Source organism: Homarus americanus, unplaced genomic scaffold (genome assembly GCF_018991925.1).
Source record: "Homarus americanus isolate GMGI-L3 unplaced genomic scaffold, GMGI_Hamer_2.0 scaffold25013, whole genome shotgun sequence".
In the NCBI taxonomy this organism is placed as follows: domain Eukaryota; kingdom Metazoa; phylum Arthropoda; class Malacostraca; order Decapoda; family Nephropidae; genus Homarus; species Homarus americanus.
The window spans coordinates 7203190-7229264 of record NW_024722158.1 but is presented as its reverse complement, the minus strand read 5'-3'; positions in this window follow the sequence as shown (position 1 = coordinate 7229264).

The window sequence follows — 26075 nt, the reverse complement described above, 5'->3', positions numbered from 1 at the left end:
ACATACCATTTGCTTGCCCGAATTATGCATTAAATTTAGTTGCTGTGTTCTGCATATATTAAGGAGTTAGGCCACATTGAACAGGAGGTGGCTACAGTAAACAGGAGGTGGTCAAGAAACAAGAAGTGGCCATATTGAACAGGAGGTACACATTAAACAGGAGATGGCCAAAGCAAACAGGAGGTGGTCATGTTGAACAGGAGGTGGCTATAGTGAGCAGGAGGTGGCCAGCTGACTTTGTAGACAGCAACAAGGGGCTGAGAGTTACCCCCCTTAAGCTGCGTTAGTGCTGACTGCTTGGCCGTCGTCGTTGGTTGGTCAGTTTAGCAGCCTAACCTAACTTAATTTATCCCTCCTAACCCAACCTAACCTAACTCAACCCAACTAACCTAACCACTTTAACAGTCCACCCCCAAACATATTCTCTCTCCTCCTCCCTCCTTTCTCCCTCCCTCCCTTCCTTCTCCTCCTTCTCTCCTTCTTCTTTTCGTTCCCCTTTCACCCTCCTCCCGCCTCCTTACCTTCTTTCCTTCCCCTCCTTCCTCCTCCTCTTCACCCCCTCTTCCCCCCTCCTCCTCCTTCACCCCTCTTCCCCCTCCTTCCCTCTTTCATTTCCTCTTTCACTCTCGCCCCCTCCCCCCCTCCTACCCCTCCTTCCGTCGACACCCCAAAAGAGAGAGAGAGAGAGAGAGAGAGAAGCAACCTGAAGAAGCCCAAACAAACAAACAGGCAAAAAAAATGTAAACAAACAAACTTTAAAAAAAGAAGAAAAAACGTTTTAGGAAGAGGGTTGAGACGAACGTTTGTCGGGGAGGGGGAGGGGGTGGGGAGGGGGCGAGGGGAGGTAAGAAGAGGGGAAGTGAGTCATAAGTCGAGGTGACGTTTTTATGAGTGTGTTGTGAGAAGTTCTGGATCGTTTACGAGGACTTGAATACCCGTGAGGGAAAATAGGGCTATTTGTAAAGAGAGAGAGAGAGAGAGAGGTTGTCCTGTTTATAATAATGCTTCTCTCTCTCTCTCTCGTCATCTCCACCCATCATCACCAATCACCATCACCTCATCCTCCCACCACCACCCGCACCTCACCACCACTATCACCCTAGCCACCACATCACCACCACCTCACCATCATCACCACCACCCTCACCATCATCACCATCACCAATCAGAGGAGGAATGTAGGGGTGTAGCCTGGGGGAGAGGGGGTGACGGGTTGAAGCTACAAGGAGATTGAGAATTATAGAGAGTGTAGCTTAGTCCTCTTGTGAGAGCTTAACTACACGTTCTTTCTCCCTCTTTCTCCCTCTTTCTTCTTCTTCTTCTTCTTTCTTGTTCTTATTTCTCCCCTTCCTCTTCCCCTCTTTATTCCCTCTTCCTCCTCCTTCTTTTTCTTCCTCTCTCTCCTTATGCCCCATCTTTATTCCCTCTTCCTCTCTCCTCCTTCTACTTCTCCTGCATTCCCTCTTTCTTCCTTCTTCTCTCCCACGCCTATCCCCCTTTCAATCCCCTTAACCCCTCCCTTACTCTCCCACCTCTTCTTCTTTCCTCCTTCTTATTCCTCCTTCCTCCTTCGTTTACTTATGACGTCATTGTCAAAAGGTCTCCTTCTTTTCTCACTATCTCACCAACCATCTCCAATCTCCATCATTCTTTCATCTCCACCATCTTCAACTATCTCCACCATCTCCACTACCATCTCCACCATCTTCACTACTATCTCCACCCAGTTATAGCGAATCATAGGATTAATTGCCAGTTATAGCGAATTATAGAACACCGATTTCTAGACGTAAGGGAATTTAGAGAGTTACAGCGAAATGACAGGAAATTATAGCGAATTATAGGATTTTGTAGCGAATTACAGAATTTATAGCGACTTACAGAAAATTATAGCGAAATATAGGAAATTATACCGAATTATAGACACATTATATAAAAAAAAAATTAAATCAAATTATATCGAATTATAGGAACAAAATTTTTCGCGAAGTCTATCAAATTGAGTTATTTTTCTTCTCTTCACCTTGGCCTAACTAACCTATACCTGGATTATAGGATTATCAGGTGTATTCATTACGTCATTATACCCGGAATATCAGGTGTTCATTACGTCACTATACACCTGGCCCAGCGTGAGGCTAACGAAGCTTATTTTGGCCTCATACTGAACCACAGGGTATCTTAATGGCGCTCCGATGATGCACACCATCAAGATTCCTACCTCTCCTACCTCTCCTCCTCCCTCCTACCTCCGACTCCTACCTCCCACATCTTTCCCTCCCTCCTCCCTTCCCTTACCCTCCTCCCTTCCCTTTCTCCTCTCCCTCCCATCGAACCTTCCCTCTCTCTCTGCCTCCCTCCCTCCCTCCTCCCTCTCCTTCCTCACTCCTCCCTCCTTCCCTTTCTCCTCTCTCCTCCCATCGAACCTTCTCCTCTCTCTTCTGCCTCCCTCCCTCCTTCCTCCTTCTTCCCCATCACCCTCCCTCCCTCCTCCATCCTTCCTTCCTCCCCCCTCTCTTACCCTCCCTCCTTCCTTCCCTCGCTATTTTGGTGAATCTGGTGAACACTACCATCACCATCTGATCATCGTGTTTTGGTGCTTCTCCTTTCGCTTGGGTGAATTGGTGATTGTATTCGTGTTCAGTGTTGCGTGATGGTGAGGGGTATGGTGGGGGGGTGGGAGGAGGAAGGAGGGGTGAGTTAAGGGTGGGAGACTTGGGGGGTGGGGAGGGAAGGAGGGGGTTATTGGTGATTGGGGGTGGGGAGGAAGGAGGGGATGATTTGGGGGGTGGGGAGGGGAAGGGGGGTTATTGGTGACTTGGGGAGGGGAGGAAGGGAGGGGGGTTATTGGTGACTTGTGTTAATAGTGAAGGGGTTTAATGGTGAATGAGTAGAGGTCATTAGATGGTGACGTACGGTAGTTTAATAGTGATTGAGATTAATGGTGACTGAATATGAAGATTTTTTTCTTCACAATTTTTCATGAAAGAATATCTACACACACACACACACACACACACACACACACACACACACACACAACATTCAATAAATTCTCACCCCAAAAAATTAAAATACTCCACTATTTTTTTTTTAAATTTGGGGTTAAATATTGACCTACATTGACCTGACCTCTAAAATAACTCTGTTTACCTGTATGTTTGTAAATCGCAACAGGTGGGAAGTGAAGCGCTGGTAATATGAATAACTCTTTTAGGTCACAGTGCGTCAATAGATGTCAGTAGTGTCGATAGTCCATTATCACAATCCACACAGGTATTCATAACCAAGTCACTTATGTGGGTTTATAAAATAACTGAAATCTATGCTCGTTGGTCTGGTGGTTGTTATGGTTGTTGTTGTTGTTGTTTTGACTGTTGTTGTTGTTATTTATTTTTTAATACTATACGGCTTCGCTATAATATACCAACAATAATATAACAACAACAACAACAATAACAATCCAGGTATAGAAATCGCGGTATCAGAAGGAAGCCCTCAGCCACTAGGACAGAGAGAGCTAAGTTACGAGATGCATTAAGAGCGACCTTCACTATCTAACAGAATTTGGTCGCCACCCAAACCTGTCTCGTAACTTGTGTCTCTGTGTCGCCCTCACTCACCTCTATCTTGGTTTGACTCATTTTATTACTACTTATCCCGGTCAATGTTGTGTTATCGCGAGTTAAGTTGTGGGGTGGGGGTGGGGGTGTGGGGTGTTAGTGTGGGGGTGTTGGGGGTGTGGGTGGTGTGGGTGGGGGTGTTGGGGTAGGGGGTGTAGTTGTTCGTTGAAGAAGATGCCATTTTGGGAGAGCTAGGAGGGTGGAGGAGGTGGAGGTTAGCTTGGAGGCGTCTAATTAAATGCCTGGTGATGGAGATGATGGTGGTGTTGAAGGGTGGTGTGGAGATGGTGGTGGTGGTGGTGACAATGTAGGTGGAAGGAATGGTGGTGTAGGAGGTAGGGATGGTGAACGGTGTTGGTATAGTGGAAGGGGGAGGGAGAAGGTTATGAAAGAAGGGAGGGAGGAAAGGAGTGAGAGAGAGAGATATGGAGTGAGGGAGGGAATGATGGAGTGAGGGAGGAAATGAGGGAGAGAATGTGATATACGGGGCCGTCACCTGCAGAATCGTCCCTCGCCGTGATTTTCTCAATGGTGTTTTCATGTGTGTGCGTGTGTGTGTGTGCGTGTGTGTGTCGTTGAATCTTGTGCTCTTAGATTGCATCAAAGGGAGAGTTTGTATGGTGGCTTGCAGTACTGGGGAGAGGGGAGGGGAGGAGAGGGAGGGGAGGAGAGGGGAGGGTAGGGGAGGGGAGGGTAGGGGAGGGGAGATAGCACCTGTTGTGTCGTGAGCCCACACTACTGGAATGTCTTGATAATAGTGTGGTAACCTGCCAGTGACGTGACCAAGCACCTCTCTCTCTCTCTCCTTCTCTCCTTGGCGTGTGTGTTGGAGGGTCGTCAATTTCACGACTTTTAGGTAATTTTACACACAGCAGCCCGGGTAATGGAGCACCCCCCCCCCCTCTCCCCCGGCCTGGTCCCTCGCTTTAAACTTACTTCAGTGAAAGAGAGAGAGAGAGAGAGAAGGGGGGGAAGTGAAAGAAATTTATAAGAAAAAAAATCGAATAAGTAATACAAAAGTGAAATTACCATCATCAACGTCATCATCATTATTGCAACGTTCTTATTTTTAATTCAAAAGTTTTTTCCATCGAATAAAGTATAGAAAAACTACTTCCAGTAAAAGTAATAGAAAATATAAGACACAAACACATGTACAGTAAGTAACACACCATAAATACGTAACAACTACGTATAAGTAACAACCACATATAAGTAACACACCATAAATAGTCCTAATATTTATAAGTAACTCCTACTATCTGACTCCCGGAAAACTTTACTTGGTTTTCGGAATTCAGGAGAAGTTGTGGCTGACACGAGAGACACCTTCTCCTGGTAGTGTCATGGAGAGAACCGGGGAGAGATACTGACCCAAACACAGGGAGAATTTAGAAGCTTTTTCTCCCTCTTTCTCCTTCCTCAGTGAGACAGAATCTCGAGGGTAAGGTTTACAGTGAGACAGACACCCCCTCCTCCCCCTCCTTCACCCCCCCTCTCACCTCCTCCACCCCCTCACACCCCATCCTCCACCCCTCACCCCCTCCTCCCCCCTCCCCTCCAACAACTCCTCCTTTCATCCCCTATCATCTCTTCCCTCCCCCTGCCTCCTCTCCCTACCCCCCCTCCTTTAACACCTCTCCTCCCCTGCCCCTACCCTCCCTCTCTACCCCTCCCTCCCTCTCCTACCCCTCCCCTTCCTCAACTCCATAAAAACACGTGATATATCCTAGACAGGGTGCAGTTTCAAAATAATAATGTTAGCAGTACCATTACCAATCGGGCGTAAAAGATGGAGGTGTGTTCAGGACAACCACTTCAAAAGCAGGAAGCAACTTGTCATCTGTCCTGTTCCATCCTGCCTCACCCACCCCCACCCCCCGTTCCATCCTCTTCACCTCACCCCCCGTTCCATCCTGCCTCACCTCACCCCTGTTCCATCCTGCCTCACCCCCACCCCAACCCCGTTCCATCCTGCCTCACCTCACCCCGTTCCATCCTGCCTCACCTCACCCCCCTGTTCCATCCTCGCCTCCACCCCACCCCTTCCGTTTCCATTCTCGCCCTCCACCCCCCGTTTCCATCCTGCCTCTACCTCACCCCCCCTGTTCCATCCTGCCTCCCCCCTACCCCCGCCGCCCGTACATATACTAGAGGAAGGAGATGACTTGACCCATTTGGTGGTGGTAGGTCTGGTGTGTGTGTGTGTGTGTGTGTGTGTGTGTGTGTGTGTGTGTGTGTGTGTGTGTGTGTGCGTGTTTGGGTGAGGTGTGTGGGTGTGTGTGTGTGTTAACCATAATTACCATACTGGCCTCAGACGCCATCAGATGAGAGAGGTCATATCACACGTGTTCCCGGGTTACCGCGTCAAGTTGGGTGAGGAGGATTCGAACCCTGGTACCGAGGTGGCGTTGTGAGTTGGGTTTGTGAGTCATTGAGCTTGTGAGTCAATGAGTTTGTGTAGGGTTTGTGAGTCAGTGAGTTTGTGTAGGGTTTGTAAGTCAGTGAGTTTGTGAGTCATTGGGCTTGTGAGTCAGTGAATTTGTAAGTCAGTGAGTTTGTGGGTGAGTAAGTTTGTGAGTAGGGATTGTGAGTCAGTAAGTTTGTGAGTAGGGATTGTGAGTCAGTAAGTTTGTGAGTAGGGATTGTGAGTCAGTAAGTTTGTGAGTAGAGATTGTGAGTCAGTAAGTTTGTGAGTAGAGATTGTGAGTCAGTAAGTTTGTGAGTAGGGATTGTGAGTCAGTAAGTTTGTGAGTAGGGATTGTGAGTCAGTAAGTTTGTGAGTAGGGATTGTGAGTCAGTAAGTTTGTGAGTAGAGATTGTGAGTCAGTAAGTTTGTGAGTAGAGATTGTGAGTCAGTAAGTTTGTGAGTAGGGATTGTGAGTCAGTAAGTTTGTGAGTAGGGATTGTGAGTCAGTAAGTTTGTGAGTAGGGATTGTGAGTCAGTAAGTTTGTGAGTAGGGATTGTGAGTCAGTAAGTTTGTGAGTAGGGATTGTGAGTGTGCTTGTGTGTAAGGATTGTGGGATTTTGAAAAGGAAAAGAGAATATAAAGACAAAAAAGATTATAAAACATAATTAAGTTTCCTTCGTATTATATTTATGAAAACTTTTATTCACAAATTATCATAAACGCGAGAGAAGGAATTTGAAAGAAGAAATCATATGAAATCACTGTTGAGAATTATGCATTTTCTTATGTTATTTGCATATCTGATGACAATGTATGTATGTATGTATGCATGCATGTATGTATGTATGTATGTATGTATGTATGATAATTAATTCATAACTAATCACCTGCACCACCCGTAATTAATACCGGATGACGGGGACGTTGTGTCAGACTTGTTAACAATTCTTGACCCGGAAATAACGAGGGATAATGGGTGTTGTTAAAGCAGTCAGGGACCACCACCGTTCAGGAGCCATTAGCCAGGTAAATGGGTAAAAATAATGGTAATTCTGTCAAACTCTGAACACAATTTATTCATTTGTTTTCGCTCGTTAAATGTGAGTTTTATGTCGAATTAGTGTTATGTGGTTATGGTGGTGGTTGTTGTTGTGGAGGTGGTTGTAGTGGTGGTGGTTGTTGTTGTTGTTGTGGTTGTTGATTTTGTATTGCTTGTTGTTGTTGTTGTTGTTGTTGTTGTTGTTCTCCCCATCATCCTCGTCTCCCACAACCATCTCCCCTCCCTCTCCCCTTCCTTCCCTCCCTCCCTCCTCCTTCCCTCTCCCCCCACCCCTCACCCCTTCCCTTCCCCCACTCCCCTCTCCTCCCCTCTCCCCCACCACGGATCAATCTGTATTCTCTGCCTCAATTTTAACAGTTTAAACAATATACTATAGTGTGTGTGTGTGTATATATGTGTGTGTGTGTGTGTGTGTGTGTGTGTGTGTGCGTGTGTCTCGTTGTAATATCCTGGAATCCAGTCATTATCTCCTTTTAACCCCCCCCCTCGAGACCGTTCATTTAACTGCTTCGTTTTACTCGATCGCGTTTCAAAGTCTCGCGAGACCACCGACGGACTGACCCATTCCAACTAATTGCTTGTCCATTCGGATGTCCATAAAGTTAATCCAATGAGCTAGTCAAACTGCCGAGGATAATTAACCCCGGGGGTAAAAAAGCACGTGGGTTTGTTATGAATAGTCAGCTGATGTGTGTGGTGCCACGCCCCCCTCTGAACCAGCTGATTGACTGACTGTGTGTGTGTGTGTGTGTGTGTGTGTGTGTATGTGATGGTGGAAATAGGATGTTTTTAAAATAATACTCACACACACACACACACACACACTCATCAATACAAAGTTATACAACACAGGTGACAAAAAATTGACATTAAAATATCAAAAATATTTAGTTTTTATTCTCTCTCTCTCTCTCTCTCTCTCTCTCTCTCTCTCTCTCTCTCCCCTTCTTCCAATCCACATCTCCCATCACCTCAATACCTCTCCCCTCCCCTTACCCTTTCTCCCTCACCTCCCCTCACCCCTCTCCCTCACCCCTCTCCCTCACCCCTCTCCCTCACCCACCAGGCCCACAGGGTACTCCAACACAGAGATAGATCCCAGTTTTTTTTTTTACTTACATCCAAGAAATTGAGGAAAAAACAGGACAGCGATGGGAGGGAAAAAGTGAACGGAAGGGGCCATCTGTCAGTGTTAGTGGAACGGGGCCACAAATCTCGAGTCGGTGAACTTAATTTTTTTGGGGGGCGTCATTTTGCGTGTGTGTGTTTGTAGAGGGTTATGTTGTATATGTGTTAGTGTATCATGTATGTATTCCTGTATGTGTTTGCTTGCCTGTGTGTGTGTGTGTGTGTGTGTGTGTGTTTATGTATGTATTCCTCTGTGTGTGTATGTGTGCGTGTGTGTGTGTGAATGTTTATGTATGTATTTCTCTGTGTGTGTGTGAATGTTTATGTATGTATTCCTGTGTGTGTGTGTATGTACAGTTAATAATGGCTACTGAAGGTCAATTTATCTGGCGGGGATCTGGTGTTGACAGTCTGTCCGTCCGGCCATCAGTAGGTAAATGGTTTCCACACAATAACTAGAGAACTATTGAGTGTATTTTAACCTAACTTTGTACATAAGTTCTTTACACACAGTTGATGAACCTTGTTGATGCTGGTCACTGTTGGGGGTAGAGAGGAGGGAGGGGGAGGGAGAGGGGGTGGGTGGGGGAGGGAGGGGAGAGGAGGTAGGGAATCATTAACCTTCTATATAGAGTCTCAGTGTAAAATATCCACCATTTTGACCGTCCTCTTTAAACGCTGCCACTTAAACGAACCATTTTGAAGTGTTGTCACATCTTGAGCTAGGATGAGATATTGAACTTACGAACCTTTGAGACTCTGATTCCATCGTGTTTACGCCCCAAAGTTTCGCTCAATGTAGCAATCAATCACGTAGATCCTGCTAAAGCTAGCGACTAGTACGCCGTTCCTCTTACTTTGGGCGATATTTTTTTTTGTTTTAGTTTTAATTTATGTTTTTTTTACCTCGTTGATATGGTTCATTGAGCGAGATTGAGTGACAGGTGAGAGAAAGTTTTGAGGGGAAATTTGGGGTAATTATCCTCTTTGATGTTAGGCAGGATATTAACATTATTACTGCTGTCATGGTTTTTTTTAACATCATGATATAGTTTAGTAGTCAGCGTGATATCATGTTATTTTCATGTTATTAATGATTATTCTTGATATGCTGAGTCATGTATCTTATAGGTAGAATGTGTGTGTGTGTGTGTGTGTGTGTGTGTGTGTGTGTGTGTGTGTGTGTGTGTGTGTGTGTGTATGTGTGTGTGTGTCTGTCTGTCTGTCTGTGTGTGTGTGTGTCTGTGTGCGTATGTGTGTGTGTGTGTGTGTGTGTTGCAGTTTTGGACTTGAAACCGTAGATGACATTTTAAGCTCTCTCTCTCTCTCTCTCTCTCTCTCTCTCTCTCTCTCTCTCTCTCTCTCTCTCTCTCTCTCTCTCTCTCTCTCTCTCTCATCACTAACAACGTCAATTAGGCAAAAAAACTCAACCATAATCAATTGGCAACTCGATAATGGCGCGTCTCGGTTGGGTGAGGAGGTGTGCCATTTATGTCACCTCGTAATCAGAAATTCATTAGAAACACTGTCACGACCCATAAATCATGACTAATACCCGTACCCTCAAGAGACCCCCACCCCCCCACCACTAGAGACAACGCCACTGTAAGCACTAGGTGGGCTAGCGTACAGTCTGGCGTTAAAATTTCTGAATTGTGTAGGGTTTTTTTTTTTAGGGTGTTTTTTTTGGTGTCTGTGTTTGTTTGTGTTTGTTCCTGTTTATTTTTTTTATACTGTGTTTGTGTGTCCGTCTGTTTTTTTGTTTTTTTCTTTCCCCAAGTTACCTTTTTTTGTGTAAATCTGTCTGAGTCTGTCTCTTTTTCTGTCTGTATGTCTGTGTTTATCCTCCTCTACGTATATACTAATACACACTCAGGTAACTTATAAGACTCCTACCAACTTACAAGACCCCTATTATAAGACTCTCACCTGCTTATAAGACTCCTACCAGCATATAAAACTCCCACTATAAAATTCCCACCTGCTTATAAGACTCCCAATAACTCCCATCATAATACTCCCACCAGCTTATAACTCCCACTAACTATATAAGACTCCTATCATAAGACTCCCCCCCCCACAGCATCATGCACCTCCTCCCTGGCAGATGGCAAGACGGTGGATGCTGTGTGATGGCCGGAGTCATTTACCTCTCAATGGCCCCTAATAACCCATAATGGCCCTCCATGGCCCTCCCTGGCCCTCCCCCCCTTAGTGTTATGAATACCCATGGTAACTCTGTCCTTTTTACTGTCAATATATATATACATTATATACATAAATACATAAATATACATAGATATACCTACTATATACATTCCTTGTTCGAGGCTATAGGACTGAGGAATGCCATAGGACGGGAGGATTTGTTGAATGTGATGTGACCTGGTCTAGTTGAATGTGATGTGACCTGGTCTAGGGTAACGAGGTCAACAGTACAGCTGTCTTTAGGCCTATGATAGCTATAGGCCTATGAGGTTTGGTTATGTGACGGTAATGCGGCTTTTAGAGGATATATATGGGGTGTTATTTACTTCTGGGGGTGAGGAGTTGGTTGGAGGGGGTGATGGAGGGGTGTTATATTAGTTGAGGATGGGGGGTGTTAGTGGTAGGCTGGGGAATACTGAGGTGTTATGTGGGTTGGGGGAAGATGCTGAGGAAGTTTGGGGTGTGTTATGGTAGGTTGGGGGGATGGGGTGTTGTGGTAGGTTGGGAGGAGTGTTAGGTGAGTGGAGGGTCTTGTGGCGGTTATGAATTATAGTCAGATGCTCTCTGTTTTGACCAATTGGAAAAAAAATTACAGACTTTTCAGAACCATAAACCCAGTTGTCTCGTGTGTGTGTGTGTGTGTGTGTATGTGTGTGTGTGTGTGTGTGTGTGTGTGTGTGTGTGTGTGTGTGTGTGTGTGTAATAGGGGCTATGTATGTATAACAGGTTAAAACAATCAAACCACCCGTACATATCTTACAATTATTATAGGAGAGCATAAAAAAAATCACAATGGGTCGATACACACCTTCGTTATGTACTTCTCCCTCCCTTCCCCTTCCTTCCCTCTCCCTCCCCCCTCCTCTCCCCCCCACCCTCCCCCAGTGGAAAGATGGTGTTAACAGAGTATTATTACAAGGTTACTTCAACTATAACTTCCACAACAAAAACTTAATGCGGAGATCTATAAAACACACACACACACACACACACAGACCACACAGACCCACACATACACACACATACACACACACACACACACACACACACACACACACACACCACAAGTCTCTGGACCATCAATTGTAATGTCATATTTCCAGTAATGTTTTCCGAGTCAGAGGGACATTAATGCCACGCCATAAACAACACCATTTGATACAGATCTCTCGTCCCCCCTAACCCCTTCCCCCCCTACACTCCCCTACCCCACCCCCCATACGCCCATCTACACCAGTTTCCGATAAAAACACAATATCTGGCCGCTTGAGACACAGAGATTCGGATACGTGGAATAAATGGGCTGTTTGGGACGGGATATAGAGGGTTTTCCGACGTTCGGATGAGAGAGAGGAGAAAAAGTGGTCCGGGGTGAGAAAAATAAAGTGTTATATGGTAAATGGACGTTTTTTCGAACGTCCGGATGGGAGAGAGAGAGAGACTGATCGGAAAATCGTGTTTATTCGAACGTTCGGAAAGGAATTCAAACTGGAAAAGAGATTTAGACATGATAAAAGCAGTTTTGAATGGTAAATCAAACCTAATCAAACGTTCGGATGCTCAAGGGGGTGTTCGGATGTCAGATGAAACTTTTTTGAAAGGAAATGGAGAGCTTTCAAACATTAGGACAGGAAGAATCACAATAAAACTGGTTAAGACATAAAGACGTATCTTAGACATTGGTTAAAGTTGTTAAGGAGTGAGAATAGATGAGTGTTTGTGCGTTGGGATGAAGAATGAATATTATGCTGGTCTGTAAATGAAGGATTGTCGATATTATTCAACAGCTAGAGAGGTTAGTCCATCACCTTGGCTGTGTGTGTGTGTGTGTGTGTGTGTGTGTACAGTAACATCGTAAAATATAAAGATAATTATAAAAAATATCTTATCTCCCTCAACTAAGAATGAAAGAAAGTAAATGCGGTTTATTTAATTGTGAATGAAGAAAAAGTTTACTAATATCGTCTGGAATAAAAAGTTTACAAAGTAAACAGTATCGGAAGGAATCGTCTCCCTTTAAAACTAGTTTACAAAAAAGTTTAGAAAGAAAAAAGTTTTAAAATTGGAAAAAAATCGCCCAAATTACATCGTGGTTGACCCGAATACCGTACGTCCAACTTTGACCAGCAGTTCAGACTTTTAACCAATCATAACCTCCGCTGACCAAGAATTAACCAATCACCGGCCAGAGTTATCTTTTTTTTCTGTTGACGTCATAACAGGGATCATAACAATGTGAGGATGATGGAGGAAAGGGGGGAGGGGGAGAAGGAGAGAAGAAGGAAGGCAGGAGAAAAGAGGGTGGGTAGGAGAGAGGGAGGAAAGATAGAAGAGAGAGAAGGAAGGTAAAGAAAGGACGGTAAAGGAAGGGAGAGCGGTGGAAAGGGAAAGAAGAACATAAACAGGGAGGAAATGGATAAAATATTAACTGAAGGAGGGAAGGAAGATAAGAAAGAAGGGATGGAACAGAGAGGGAAAGGAGAGGGAGCAGGTGGTGGTGGAGGAGGAAAGGGTGGAAGGGTAAGGGAGGGAAGATAATAGGGTGGAGGGCAGTAAGTGGCCATTCTGAGTGCTTATTTGTGTTATTGTCGGTGACCAGCTGAGCCTAGTGGGGTCATATTGTGTGTGTGTGTGTGTGTGTGTGTGTGTGTGTGTGTGTGTGTCTTTGTTGAGTAATAGTTAAGAAAGAACAGACAAACGAAGCGTAAAGGTAAGTTCAGAAAATATGAAAGTTGTGTAAATTTTCCTGAGCTCAGACACAGGAAGAGCGAGGCGAGGGTCTTGTGGGTGACTGAGGACTTGAAGACGACAGCTGGAGTACTTGAAGGTTGTACTGACGAGTTCTCTCCAGCTCAGTTTATCATTTTTCTGTGACGCCGAGGAACTTGCTGGCATCTAGGACTTAAATGGTGTTGGGGCCTAGTGTGTCGGAGAGAGGTGAGGTATGGTCGGAGGAGAGGATGGTGTATATAATCATGGTCTTGGTATCGTTGGTAATGGCCCCTATCTTAGAGACTGTTGGGGGGCATTCTGAAGGGCGGTATAGTCAGGAGCCGAGTTAACAGTGATACCAGTACCAGTGTTGGAGGCTTCAATGTGGATCCAACGAGAGGAAATAAACAAAATCTTCCAGAATATCGTTGATGAGGATGTGGAGCGATCCTTGAAGATATTAGCGGTGGTTAATACGGGAGTCTGTCAGCCAATCAATGACACTCTTCTGGATCCCAAGGTCAATGGCTATGTTGATAGTTATTTTGTGATTGTCTAAGTTAAGCTCCTGTGTTAAATCAATCAATGTGTGATCTACGATAGTCTTACGTTTCACTTTGTTACGATAGATGAAGTCTCGTAAGTCAACAAGGCCGGGTGATGGGGTGATGGCCATGGCTCTTAACTCGTTTAATTATTGTGGGCTTGTTGACTACAGTAGAGTCATCACATCTTGTTTGTTTAAGAGCAGCAGTGATGATGGAGCAGAGGGGTTTAGCTAGTTACGGGGCGAATACTTTGTAGAGCTTCGTTGGTAGGGCAGTGGGTGTGGTTGCTCGCCTAATCTTGGGATTGTGCCTCTCTCTCTCTCTCTCTCTCTCTCTCTCTCTCTCTCGCATTAACTGTTTGTAATCCAACAATTTTACCATTTTTTTCTCCTCTTATTCCTTTGCCATCTTAAAATTTACCAACATTCATCTGTCTTCTTTTTCCATCTACCTTTCCCCCGTCTAATCATTCGTCCGTCCACCCGTCCGTCCGTCCGTCCGTCTGTCGTGTAAGGGAGAGAAATAATACCCAGAGGCGGAGACATTCCTAGGAAAAAAATATCCCAGGTTCGACTGTAACTTTTAAAAGACGTTTTCTATGAAAGTTTTGAGTATAGCAGCGGTGACTTAACTATTCCCAGAAGATCCTGAAAATGTTCCCGGTGTTGTTCTTAGTCTCCCCAAAAGTCACCCCATAAGTCAATGCTGTTCTTAAGCTCCCCAAAAGTCACCCCATAAATCACCCTATAAGTCAGTGTTGTTCATAGTCTCTCCCCCAGAAGTCATGTGTTACCGGGACTGTGTGTGGGTGGGGGTGGGTGTGGGTGGGGGTGGGTGTGGGTGGGTGGGTGAATGACAATACGGTCTCTGAGGATCCCGGTAGCTGGTGACGGGGGAATGAAACTCGGGGATGAAATTCACATTTTAAATTGAAAGTCGGATCAGCTGACGTAATCTGCTTGGCTCAGTGGACCTTAGCCTCCCCTCTCCCCACCCCTTTCCTCCCTCTCTCCCCTTCCTCCCTCTCTCTCCTCTTCCCTTCCTTCCTCTCTCCCCTTCTTCCTCCCATCACCTTCCCTCCTTTCACCTATCCTCCCTCCCTTTCTAACTCACAAGATGCTAACACCATCACCACCATCATTATAACCACCACCATTATCACCACCACCCTCACCACCACCCTCACCACCAGCACCACCACCACCCTCACCACCAGCACCATTATCACCACCACCACCACCACCCTCACCATTATCACCATAGATCACCACCAACACCATCACCAAAAGCACCATTATTATCACCATACATTACCGAAATGACCAGCGAGCCATCATTAAAACTGACCATCATCAAGTAGAAGTGTTAACGACCCGCCAAACCCATTCGACCATAATTGGGTTGTTAATGTAGAGATGATTATGACGAACTACCCTGGTTGAGGCTCTCACCATTAATTCTCATTGGCTGAAATGAAATTGTCGCGGAGGGGGGTGTGGTGGGAGGGGGTGGGTGTGGTGGGGAAGAGTGGGTGTGAGTGGGGGAGATGGAGTGTGGTGAGGGGGAGAGTGTGGTGGGAGGGTGGAGTGGGTGTGGTGGGGAGGGTGGAACTGTGGTGGGGAGAGTGTGAGTGAGGAGGGTGGGTAATGGTGGGGAGAGTGTTTGAATACAGTGGAAAAAAATGTTTATTTATTGTCTGTTTATTTGGGTCATTGTTGTTGTTTGTTTGTTTGTTTTTTGTAGAATTGTTTTTAAAGTGATAATTGTATTGTTATTTATTATTGATTAAGCTCGGTATCTCTCTCTCTCTCTCTCTCTCTCTCTCTCTCTCTCTCTCTCACACTTCCTAGTTTTCTTTCTCCTAATTATTTCCTTTGTTTTTAATTTACGATTATTATTCTACCTCTTCTATAATATGTTTGCTTCATTTTATTTAGAGTTATGTTCTTAATTGATTTTTAATTAAGTTTAACGCATAATCTGTGTTAATAATCCGTAATTATATGCAGGTGTATCTGAATTATATTTTAACTACCGGTGACCAATGTAATTGTGATCGACCTGTAGAAAGGCAATTATAGTCGACCTGGGTCCAATATAGTCGACCTGGAACCTATATACTCGACCTGAGACCATTATAGTTGACCTGGGACCAATATACTCGACCTGAGACCATTATAGTTGACCTGGGACCAATATACTCGACCTGGGACCAATATAGTCGACCTGGGAACCACTATAATAGCTCAGTTATAGTCGAGGAATGATCATATTAGGAGGCCACGGGGAGGGAGGGTGGAAGGAGGAGACTGACACCGTGGAGAGAGGTGGGGCTGAGGAGGGAGGTGAAGGGGGTGGAGGGGGACTGACACGCATGAAAAGAGGGGGCTGAGGACGGGGAGGTGAGGGGGTGAGGGGATTGACACGCCGTAGAAAGAGGGGCTGAGGAGGGGAGATGAGGGGGTGGAGGGGACTGACACGCCGTAGAAGGTGAAGGGGTGGAGGGGGCGCCATGAAGGGAGGGGGCTGGAGGGGGAGGTAGAGGGGGGTGGAGGGACTGACACTGTAGAGGGGGGGAGGGCTGAGGACAGGGAGGTGGAGGGGACTGACACGCTGTGGGGAGGGGGGCTGAGGACGGGGAGGTGGAAGGGGGTGGAGGGGACTGACACGCTGTAGAGAGGGTCCCTCAATCGCAGTAATGCATCGCGTCGCTGGTGGAGGCAGTGAAGGTGCCGTTATCCTCTCAGTCACGGGGGGGAGGAGGAGGGACGAGGAACGAGGAGGAGGTAGGGTTAAGGTGAGATATGGGAGGAGGAAGGGGTTGGGGAGGAAGATAGAGGAGGGATGTAGGGAAGGGGAGGGAGATAGTAGAAGGAGAGAGATTAGGGGTGAAGAATTTTTGAGGGTGTCAGGGGTTAGTCAGAGAAGGGGTAGAGGTGTCAGAGGGAGGGTAGAAGATGGAAGGGGGGTGGTTAGTCATGCAACATGTTCCATTCCGTCACTCACTGTATATAAGGTCACGCGGATGGGGAGGGAGGGGGCGTGTCTATTAAACGGACGTACACATGAACGTTTTTCCGGCAGTGATATAACCTTTTTTTACGTGAGTCTGTACACTTGTGTGGTCTCTGGTCGCGTGTGTGTGTGTGTGTGTGTGTGTATGTGCACTCTCTCTCTCTCTCTCTCTCTCTCTCTCTCTCTCTCTCTTCTCTCTCTCTCTCTTCAAATTACATCCCTTCCCTCCCTCCTCCTCCCTCCTTCTCCCTCCTTCCTCCTCCTCCCTCCCTCCCTCCCTCCCTCCAGCACAACACACACACACGTCACCACATTGAGGCCTTCGATAGCCTTATAAAATAACCGTCTCTTTATATACAATAAATGTTTGACCTTAAGATACGAGTCCTGACCCAAGCTGGTTTACTGTGAGGTGAAGAGATTTGTCATGTAAAATTAATTAGTTGGTTGTGTTTGTGGCCAAGATGTGATGCTCCAGAATTCTCAAATGTTCGTAAGACAATTTTTTTTTATCACGTATATTAATCTCTTCATAACACATCTGTCTGTCTCATGTAAACTACAGTGATCAAAATAGTATCCATAATGACACTAATAGATCACTCTGAGGCTGTATACTTTAACTAGATGCTTTATAATTAATTTCTCTTATTCTTTTTGGATCGTAAGTTAAATTTTCCTCGTAAATGGAATAGTATGAACGCTTCTAACTGGCTAACATTGACCTACACTTCAAAGGGAACATTCCAAAATGGTTTGATTAGGTTAGGTTAGGTTAGATTAGATTAGGTTAGGTTAGGTTAGATTAGATTAGGTTAGGTTAGTTAGGTTAGGTTAGGTTAGGTTAGAATGCTCTGAGGCTCTACCGTAACTAGATGGTTTTATTATATTCTCAGTTAAGAGGAAGGAAGTTAACGTAATGTTCTATTTTTTTTGTAAATCTGGCCAGTGGACCCTTGATCCTACCTGGGATATTGTCAGAGAACAGCTGGTGGGGCGTCCAGGTGGTAGGGAGAGAGGGAGGGGAGAGGGTGAGGCAGGTAGGGTGGTAGGGAGAGGGAGGGAGAGGGTGAGGGAGGTAGAAGGAGGGGAAATGAAGGAGAGAAAGGGTTGATTATCAGAAGAGGGAAAGATGGAATGAAGTGGAGAAATGACTAAGGGTTTGTTTGTCGTTACTTCACACCACTAGACCCTCTGCTTTGGCTGACTTACAACACAGTGAGTCCCATACACTAAGCCTTCAGTACACAAGGAGGCAGCATGGCCGGTACTACACTCGACCGCCTTCACTACCTATTTTAACAGGGACTGAGAGTTTTCCGGGATCAGACAAAGACCCTTAGGACGGGGGGCGAGTTCTGTATCCACTCGGCCACTGTAATAGTTGATTAAAATGGCTTACTGATGGAGACTGGTTAAAGGAGCCCTACACTACGTTAGATTAAGTTAGGCTATGTTAGGTTAGGTTAATTTGGGGCCTATTAGGACCGGGCCCTATTTAGCTAACAAACCTCACCAATTATCTCATTACTAATAAAGACTAATGATTCTCTAAAGTTATCCAGCTGTTCCAAACTCATATCTATTACCTGTAAGTGAAGACCTTCCAGAGAAGCGCTACTCCGCCACACTCAAGATCAATATCACCAAAATTCCTGTAATAAATATTTTCCAGATTTTTAGCCAAAGTTTGTTGGCAGTGACAACTAATTGGTGATTCCTCAGATGTTGTCAGAGAGATTGTGATTGATTAATTAATTCCACCAGTGTTGTCAGGGAGGTTGTAATTGGGCTATTAATTCCACCAGTGTTGTCAGGGAGGATGTAATTAGCTTGTTGGGTGGTTCACTTCTTGTACCTGAGGGTCACTGGTTCACACCCAAGGCTCCTCACATATATACCTAAGACTTATATAATATACCCACAGTGACCCACAGTGACCCACAGTACCACAGTGACCTGATGACACAGTAATGCAGTGACCCACAGTGCCGTCAAGTGCCTCCACAGTGACCCAGTACCCACAATTACCAGTGCTCTCTAGCCTAGGGGACCCAATTCCATTTTTATACCGGACACCAAGCCCAGATTTTCAGTATATAATCCTTTAAAATCTGAACTTCGTTGACAATTACCCTTTACAATGTCCAGATTTGAATACACACACCATTTAAATCTGAGAATTATTATAAAATGTCCCGATACAATAAATAAAACCAATTGATAATAAATGAGTTAATAAATGAATAATAAATGATTAATCTAATAAATAAACATAATTAATCCCAAATAACCATACCATCAACACGGGAGCTATTTAATTCAACCTATATAATTAACATAATATTTAATTACTCTCATTCAGCACCCAATATAACACGTAAAAGGTCTGTTATTATTTACATATTTATCTATGTTGTTTATCCGATTGAAGATTGGGAGGGGTAAGAGATAGAGAAAGAAGAAGGAAGAAAATGAAGGATAATGAAGAACAACAACAAGAGGAAGAACAAGAACAAGAATAGAAGAACAATAACAACAATAACATCAACAATAATCACAACAACAACAACGACAACAACAAGAATGGAAAAACCAAAACAATAACAGCAACAACAACAAGAATAGAAACCAAACAACAACAACAACAACAACAACAAAACAACAAAAACAACTACAACAACAACAACAACTACAACAACAACAACAACAACAACAACAATACTTCATGACCAGCAACACACATAAGTTGGTCAGTAAACATAATTATGACTGGGAAATCCCTTTTCTCAGCTCCCCTTGTCTCACCTCCTTGCTTCAATCTCTTTTGCCTCAACCCCTTGATCTCAAACCTACCTAGTCCCAGCTCCTCTTCTCAGCCCCCTTGTCTCAGTGCATATTATCTCATCTTACCTAATCTCAGTTCCTTATCTCAACCTAAGTAATCTCAGCCCTTGTCTCAGTTCTTAGTCTCAGCTTCATGTCTCAGCCTATCATGATCCTGTTGAGACTTAATTAGTATTATTTTTAGGAGTCGAAACACACACACACACACACACACACACACACACACACACACCCACACACACACACACACACACACACACACACACACACACACACACACATACCTGTACTCTTCATGTCTACTTAAGAACCTCTTCAACCCCTTAAGGTACGATGATTTAACCTTCAAGTACATTTGCCATTGTACTCAAGAATTACTACACATCCTACTCCATGCCCTCTTGGTTTCGTGACATTTAACGCTCAGTGGCACTCAGGGCCAGCGCTCCTTTGCACCCAGAGCTCCGTGGCATCCAAGTCTCAATGGCATCCTGCGCTCCGTGGCACCCAGACCTCCGTGGCACTCGTGTACTAAAGATATTATACAGTAGGGCTGGGGCAGGTTGGGGAGGGGGCTCTAGGAGGAGGTTAGGGAGAGTAAGGGGTAGAGTGGGGGGTGAGAGCCAGCCAGGGAGGGAGTGGGGGGGAGCGGGTCAGAGCTTGGCAGGCAGGGCCGCGCGCTGGTCCGGAGTTGGTCTGTGGCCTCCCGAGCCTGCACACCTGCACGCCCGCACGCCTGCCAGTCCCCACGCCTTGCCTGGTCACTCTCCCGCGCGCCACTCGACAAGTCGGTGACCAACCCGCGTCGCTCATGAGGTTGGGTTACCTGTCGGAGCTTCACCTCAGATACTTGACGTTTGTGTGAGGCTGTGTTCCGGGGTTGTGGTGTGTGTCGCCCATCTCGCCACTTACTCTTCTCTCTGAGGTCGTGCTACACCACCCCAAGTCGCTCTTGAGGTTGGGTTAGCTGGAACACGACGGACCTTACCTCACCTCACTTCAACTCGCCTCTCTAGACAGCTGAGGTCAATGAGGTTGTGTGCTGGGGTTATGCTGATACCCCCCTGTTACTACTACCACCACCTACTACTTCTACCACTACTACCACCACTACTACCACTGCTACTATAACGGGGATGTTGTCAGAGAGAACTTGCACTGTTCCCGGGACTAGTATAGCCAGGAGAGCTCTAGGTGTTGATCCTACCATTACTTTATTAAACCTACAACACCTGTAAATTAGTTTTTTTTCTCATTCTCTGTCTCTCTCTATCTCTTATCTCTTATTCGTAAACCCAACAGAGGAGACGTAATTAACGATGATTCCACCATGCAGAAACGCTCGCTAAACTAAAGTTTTACCAAGTCACTGAGGCGTTTCCGTGTCATTTACGGGTCAGTTAGCAGGAGTGAGGGAAGCATTGGTCTGGCTTTATCTACCAGGCTGTAGCGTGGTGGTCGAGTAGTATTTTTGAAGACATCGGTACAGGAGGAACGGCGTGGTGAACGAGTGAAGGAGAACTCTAGAAGAACGTGTGCGAAAGAACACACCAACCTCGAAGCTTCTGGGAACGCCTTGAAGGACAGTCTCAAGGAACGTATTTCAGCACTACATCTAGGAACACCTGAGACAAAATCCTACAGAAGAGAACGAAACCGGAACACAAATCTAGAGAACGAGAGGAAGGTTGAGGAGGACACCTTGAGAACGTGGATACACCTCTAGAGAACGGAGGCTTATAGAGAACACCCACTAGGAACGAACTTGTCGGTGGAAACGAGTTTTTTTTATGTGTTTTTAACCGTTCGTCAATCTTCACTACAATAACAGTCTGAGGTGAGTCGTGTTTTTTATTCGAGAGAAACCATCAACCTAATGAAACCTAAAAACCTTCGCATCTCCTAATTCAACTTTTAGAAACCACCTATTCCTAAATTACACCCTAAAAAATATATTAATCTCCATGAATTATACCTTTAGAAACCTGTTGTTCCCTTTTGAAACCTCTCTGGTCTCTTAATTTTTCTTATAGAAACCACCTACCCAATTAATACGTTAAAAAATGATAATCTCCCTTAATTTAACTTATAGAAACCTATTGTCTCCCTTAACTAGAACTATAGAAACCTGCTGACCCATCTAGAAACCTCCTATTGATTATTTAAGCATTCAGAAACCCACTACTAGTATTTTGAAACCTTATGCTCTCTAATTAAAGCTTTAAAAATTACCTTAATGTCCTAATTTCAACTTTTAGGGACCTTCTGGCGCCTGATAAACTTTTGAAAACCTTGTATCCCCCGAATTAAACCATTAGAGACCACTTTTTTTCGAATTCAACCCCTGAAACCCGCCTGATCTCCTCTAAACCCGCCTGATCTCACTTAATCTGACCTCTTACCATCTAATTAAATCTTAGAAACCTCTTACCCCCTAATTAAGCTTCTTGAAACCGCTTGTTCTCTCCCTATTAAACTTAAAGAAACCTGCTGAATCCTAATAAAACTTAATAAAACCTAAACCCAGATTTAACTTTCCAAAACCCCGTTATAAAATGATGCTTTAGAGAACAGTAATTATACAAGTCGATTATCAAAAAACATGATTCCAATATTTCACATAATCCGTAATTATATTCTCAAGATAATTACTATTTTGGTTTCTTTTATTAGCCCCGAGGAGGTTTCTAAGGCCCTCCAATGTATTTTTTAGAGAACTCAACCATTAACAAAATCAAATAATGTTTTTTTTTCAGTAAAGATTTTTTTTAAGAACGCTCAGCTAGTTTTCAGAGAACACCATTAGCGAACGCCATTTTTTTTTAATTTCCCAGCGATTAAAATTAAAAGGATTTTGTAGGTATTGTAAAATTACTCGTTATTCGTGTTAAATTTTTGTATTGTTAATTATTAATTTAATTTTATGTCTCAGCTCTTAAAACAAAAACTAAGTAAATTTGTAGATAACTCCAATTATTATTTTTTTTTAGGGGTGAGGAGGGTGAAATTCTGTCTCATTAAAAATTTAAAGATTCCTCAAGTACTTTTTATTGCTCATTTATGTCTCAATGTTGTGTGTGTGTGTGTGTGTGTGTGTGTGTGTGTGTGTGTGTGTGTGTGTGTGTGTGTGTGTGTGTGTGTGTGTGATCATTACTTGTACTTCACGACTCAGGTGTACACAATTAATGACCTCACCTCTACGGTAAGTGAAGATAGAGACTGAATTAACGTTATAATTTTGTTTACATTATATTACGTGTTATCGCTTATATCAGTGTTCATTATCTCTTATGAATAATAATTTCCTATGATCATGTTGTATTGGTTGGTGATGTATGAACTGAAACGAACGATATACAGAGGAATGGTATGGTATGTATTATGTATACGGATATGTATGGTGTGTATGTGTATAAAAAATATGAATTGTTATTATTTGTGTTTTTTGTCCATTGTTATACTGTATTATAAGTTATTTCGTCATTATTATCATTATGATTATTGTCATTATTATCAGATTCATCGTTGTTATTATTATTTTCTTTGTCATCATCATCATCATCATCATCATCATCATCATCATCACCACCACCATCACCATCCCATCCCATCCTCTCATCTATCCTTTCATCCAACAGTATCTAACCACCTTTACATCCCCACACTGACACGGGGCACCTGAGATAGAACGGGGCGAGTAAGGGAGCAGAATTGGGGTGGTCAGGTAGGGCCATTCTCCAGGTCGAAACACTCGCCTTTGAAGTAACCAGATTCACCTGATCGTAAGGAGAAACAAGTGCTCTTAATTTCACTCAACTAGTTCATCCTTAACACAAAGTAACAAAAATTAGAAAATATATCTAATTAATGTAAAATCCGTGGATTTTTTCTTTTTGTAACTTATTAAAAAAAAGATGTGAAAGTTTAATTGCAAAAAAATATTGAAAGTAGTTAAAAATGTTATAAAAGTAGATAGAAACGTTTAGTAAGTAGATGGATATGTTTAGTTAGATAGAAACGTTTATTATGTAGACGGATATGTTTAGACAGAAGAAAACGATATTTTGAGAGTAGATGGACACGTTTTGAAAGTAATGGACACGTTTGAAAAGTAGATGGAAAAGTTTGGAAAGTAGATAAAAATGTTTGAAAGTCATGAAAAACGTTTTGAAAGTCGACAGAAATGTTCATGAATGGAATTAATAAGTTAGAAATAGACATACGTTTATCCATACAAATAATTGATTTGATTTTCTATTCTAATTTTTGCCGCAAACATCAGCTAGCTTATTGTGCATCCCTTACATATCCTGTGAGCTGCAGCGCATAAAGGATTACAGAGTAGAGATCACAAAGGGTGTTTATCAGACCCCGATGGCGTTGAATGTTACAGAGTATTTCCAGTACATTGTTTAGTTCGGTACATAGAAGTGTGTTTAGATAATAGATGCAAAGTGTGAATGCAGCCTTACAACATCAGTTCTTCATCTCTCTATTTTAACCTGGAATTATTACTTTTGGCATAGATGAAAAATGGCAGATATGTTTTTGTACATTTATCCTCTTGAGTACGATGGGTTAGCCCCTTGAGTGCGATGATTTATCCACTTGAGTACGATAACTTACCCCCTTCACTACGGTGACTTAACCCCTTGAGTACGATAACTTAACCCCTACAGTACGGTGACTTAACCCCTTCAGTACAATAAATTAACCCCTTCAGTACAATAAATCAACCTTTTTGATAACAACCCTTTGAGTACATTTTGTTTCAGTGACCGAAAAATTTGTACCTGGAGTGTGTTTGAGTAACCACTGTTGGTATATATTCACTAATTCATTTTGGTTGAGACACACACACACACACACACAGTCACCCTTGATAAAAAACACACAATCAAATTTGTTTTTTAAATGCCCTGTTGAGTGTTGCCCTGCATAGGTGTGTGTGTGTGTGTGTGTGTGTGTGTGTGTGTGTGTGTGTGTGTGTGTGTGTGCGTGTGTGTGTCACTTAGCTCTCCATACAGTCTCCTTCATGTATGCTCTGGTGAACAACATACACATACAACAATAGTATATGCAAACCACATTCATCTGACTCTCAATTCATGTATGTTTGACAGCGGCTATACTCATACACATATACATACATACATTCATACACATCCATAACATTCACTCCTGTACTACTTTGGCCGTCCAATACACCTATACATATGACAACTCTACCATACACAAGATCAGATCACTAATACACACCTCTCTAGTGCCATCCTACAAAAATATATGAGGAACAAGGTAATTTGGGAGATATGGTAGTTAATAACAGCCTGAGAGAGATGATTAAATTTTGCTCCGTCATGTAATTGAGGAAATAATCAAGCAAATATTAATCTTGTTAGTCTGGGTAAAAATATTATATCATCCATACATACATACATACATACATACATACATACATACATACATACATACATACATACAAGGCGGCGGCGTACCATTAAGTCTTCTCTAACTTAACCATCGGCCAAGATCATTCGAGTCAGGCTCTCACTCGTGAATATTGTCTTGTGTTTTACGAGGCTCGAGTGCCAAGGCTGGAGTGCCAGGTGCCTCGATGGAGAGCAAGCTCTATATTAGATACTAAGATGCAATAGTTCAGTGGTAGAGTACTAGTGCCTCTTCTCCTCCCCACTCTCTTCTCTCATAGAATCAATGGTATCCCTACAAAGACTGAGGCGTTTGTTGTTTAAAGAGGAGAGAAGAGTAATGAAGAGGCGCCACGTAGAGAGAGAGAGAGAGAGAGAGATTTAAAAATATAGATAGAAATGAAATGAACGATAAATTGGTGATAGAAATAAGAAAAATACTAGTGAATGATGAATAGGAATGGAATAGGGAATCATCGAATAGTAATATTGACGTCAAATGAAAGAAAAACACCCATGAAAGAAGGAGTAATGATGGAAATGAAAGAAACATCGATAGGAAATATAAACAGGTGTCAGTACGTGTTTAGGAATGAATGAGGAGGAGGAGGAGGGAGGGGAGGGGAGGAGGGATTGTGCTTAGCTATACTGATTCTTATCTTCTGTCGACTCTGGTAACACTGTCTCTGTACTTTCAACATGTATAGTATTGGGCAGTCCTGTAGTTAGCTTTTAACGATCTAACTACGTGATTTGAGATGATATATATGAAATATTTTGTATGGGGGAATTTACACACACACACACACACACACACACTCACACACACACACACATACACACGAAATCTGACCTTAGAAATATGAACCATGGCCCGCGTCCAAATCCTTCTTTCAGGAACCAATTTATGAGACCAAAGTGACCCCATTTTGGAGGATTCAAGGGGGAGGTTATTGTTCACCCTCACCTCCTTCACACTTACCCTCACCCTCTCACCCCCTACATTCCTTCACCCTTCCACCCACCTCTTCCCTCACCTCCCATCCTCACCCCCTAGCCCAACCCCTACCCCCAACCCCCTACCCTAACCCCAG